This window comes from Chrysochloris asiatica, unplaced genomic scaffold (genome assembly GCF_000296735.1).
Source record: "Chrysochloris asiatica unplaced genomic scaffold, ChrAsi1.0 scaffold00236, whole genome shotgun sequence".
Taxonomy (NCBI): Eukaryota; Metazoa; Chordata; class Mammalia; order Afrosoricida; family Chrysochloridae; genus Chrysochloris; species Chrysochloris asiatica.
The window spans coordinates 1,456,024-1,459,415 of NW_006408754.1; the positions used below are offsets into that span (position 1 = coordinate 1,456,024).

At 43.9% G+C, this 3,392-nt stretch overlaps 1 pseudogene; it reads left to right on the plus strand.

The window, feature by feature from the left end:
* Positions 1-485: 485 nt before the first annotated feature.
* On the plus strand, positions 486-3,128 carry LOC102810813 (annotated as a pseudogene).
* Positions 3,129-3,392: the final 264 nt, after the last annotated feature.

Below are 3,392 nucleotides of genomic sequence, written 5' to 3' on the forward strand. Positions count from 1 at the left end.
CTGAAAACAAGAGTGAGGTGTGCCTGCAATATGGCAGACAAGAGTTGGTTTTGATCCTAAATTGTACACTGTTCACTTCCCTAATAAACTCCATGATCGTGAGTTCTGTTATGAGTTCTGTGTGACCATTGCAGTGGATTATCAAACCCAGATGTGAAGCAAAGAGCTGTGGAAGAAAGGGTTGGTGTCAGAATAGGATAAAGAAGGTATAGGGTAGAAGCATGCCTCACCTTCATAGGAATCAGCCTTGGACTGATTTTGAGTTTGATTCTCTTTCTCCCTTGTGAAGCCAGAGAAAATCAGACATGTCTCCCCCATTTTTTTTTACCACTTTGCCTATTCACATCTCCAAGTTCCTCATTGCCAGACAGTTCTCTGGTATCTCTTTCCTCACCAGCATTAGGCCAAAACATCCTTGGCGTGTCTTCTGAGAGACTGTGTTGAAAAGTCACTACGAACACTGCGAGAAACAAATATATACATGCATGCCTGCAGAAGCAGAAGACGTTGCCACTTCCACTCTGCACATGACCCAGCTGGACTCCAAAGAGTACCTCCACAAACTACCCTGCAGAAAGTAAGGAGTTGCTCCTAGCATAGCCCAGACAACATACTCAGGGAGAGGGGAAATAAATCATCAATGCAATGTCTATTCCCAAGGTCAGAGAAAGGAGATTGTTTCCAGGGTCCCACTTCCTGGGGGCATGAGGTGTCTACTGAACAACTGCATACCTCCTTTACTAGAACTCGCTCATGTAGGTTCAAGTATCAGCATTCCATCTCCAGGGATCTCAGGCCCCTGGACTGCATAAACAACCCCTTTCCATCCAAAGCCATTGGTGGGCACTTCTCTGGAATCATTCATCAAAATGTAAAGACAAAATGCAAGGATCAAAGACCATTTCCATCAGACATATTGTCTTTTTCTGTAGGAACTTTTTTATATAACCAAGGCCACGATCCACTTATCTCAGATCACTATAGTGAAGCATTACAGTTCCAATTCGTACAGCTACCAATCTGGCCTTGACTTGCACAATAACATGGTTGTATGTATTTTGCATAGGATGTTGTTACTGTTAAGTATTGGTTCAGACTCATAGTGACTCTATATAGGATTTTTGAGGTTGTAAATCTTTATGTTAGCAGAAAGCAGAGTAGTTATTAAGTTTGAACTGTTGACCTTTTGGTTGATTGCCCAAAGCATTATCCACTAACACTAGCTACCAGGGCTCCACTATCTTGCCTCCTTTGCATGATGTTGTTGTTGTTGTTAAGTACTGTCCCTTTTGTTCTGATTCATAACGGCCCTGTATAATAGGGTTTCCATGAAGCAGCTGGTGGATTTGAACCACTAACTTTGTTGTAGTCAGTCCACAGCACCACACCAGAAGTCATTCTGTAGCACAGATTCTATATTGTTTCTGTGTCCTCTATAAAAATAAAAGTAAATTAATGAAACTCTATTTTTCTTTACCATGTATGCATTTTAGTTATATTTACATTTTGAGGTAAGATTTATGATTCAGTAAATATATATATATATGTATCCTGTGTGCTGCTCTTCACTCTCCTTAGAAAGAGCTCTTAGCTCTTTCTTGCCCGTGACCTTCTGGGCAAGGTGGGCTTCTCTGGTGCCAGGCGTCTGGTTCCTCTGTGCATTTTCTGGAGATAGCTGACTTCACTGCACTAAAGATGCACAATCAAAAGATTATATTCTAAAGTCTTCTTAAAGACAGTCTTTCTCTCAAAAGTTTCGAGGGTTCATCCTGCTGCTTACTTTCCTCATTTGTACCTTTTACTACTTGTCCAAAAAGCCCATCAGTGTTGTCAAGAGTCATCTGCATCAGAACTGTTCTGACCTCATCAAGCCCATCAATGATACCACGTGGTGCGGTTGGGCTCCATTTGACAAGAACTACTACTGGGAGTGGTGAACAGCGCCTTCCTTGTTGCCTATGCCATTGACATATTTATCAGTGTGATTTGGAGGGAGCAGCTCCCCATCTGTTATTACCTGCCAGCTGGAATGCTGCTCAGTGGCCCTTTCACCTCATTCTTTGGTGTGGAATATTTCTGGAACATCCACATGCTCATCCAGATTTGTATTGGACTGGTCTGGACTACAGGTTGTCCCTCTGTGGAGCCCTGTGTGGGTAACTGGTTTGGAAAGGGAAGGTGGGGTCTCATCATGGGCATCTGGAATCACGCAACATCCTGGGCTCCCTGATGGCCGCCATCCAGGTGATTCCTGTCCTTTGTTGTACCTTTTATCGTTATCATTGCTATTGGAATCTTCACATTCCTCTTACTCTTCCTCATAGAATACCCAGAAGAGGTGGACTGCACCCCTCCTCAACACCATAGTAGTCCAGGAGATAACCAGGTCAATCCTGAAGATGGTGTGAATGACCCCTTCTCAGACAGGGAAAGCAAACTGGAGATTGCTGCCAGATACTCCAAGGAAACAAGAGCTAAGCCTGCTACCATCAGCTTCATTGGGGCACTATGGATCTGAGTGTGATAGAGTTCTCTTTGTGCTTGTTCTTCGCCAAGCTGGTCATTTACACATTCCACTTACTGGCTGCCCCTCTATGTCTTCAGCATGGTTCACTTTAATGCTAAGGAGGCTGGGGACCTCGCTATGCTCTTTGATTTTGGTGGCATCATAGCAGGGTTCATCTCTGACTACATGAATAGCAGGGCCCCCACCTGCTGCTTCATGCTCATCTTGATCCCCCCCCATGATGTTCCCATATAACCACATTGGCCAGAATTGAATGACTAGCTTCATAGTCATGCTGATTGTCTGTGGGGCCTTGGTCAATGACCCATACTCACTCATCACCACTGCAGTCTCAGGTAACCTGGGCATTCACTAAAGCCTGAAGAGCAATGCCAAGGCATTCTCCACTGTCTTGGCCATCATTGATGACACTGGTTCCAAAGGTACAACCAGGGGACCTCGACTGGCCCAGCTTATTTCACCCATAGGCTGGAATGATTGTCTTCTACATGCTTATCTCAGCAGACTTCCTAAACTACTGGTTCCTCTGATGATTGATGTACAAAGAGATCCTGACATGAAAGGTGTCCCTGAACAGTTGCAGACACTATTCTGGCTCTAACCAACACAAAGTAGTATTTTCCTCAAGTCCCATGAGTTTTGTATAAAAAAATCTGAAGCTCCTACTGGAAGAGAAGCATAGAGGACCCCAAAGTTCTTCTTATGGGAAGGAAATGGATACTACCATAAATGGATGAGGCAAAGCCTCTTGATCCAATACCAATTAGGCCAGGCTGGAGCAGCCCAACCTAGTGGGCTGATAAGGATTTAGTAAATTCTCTGTGGGAATAAGGTTACCAAGTATGAGGAAATGGAAAATTGAAAA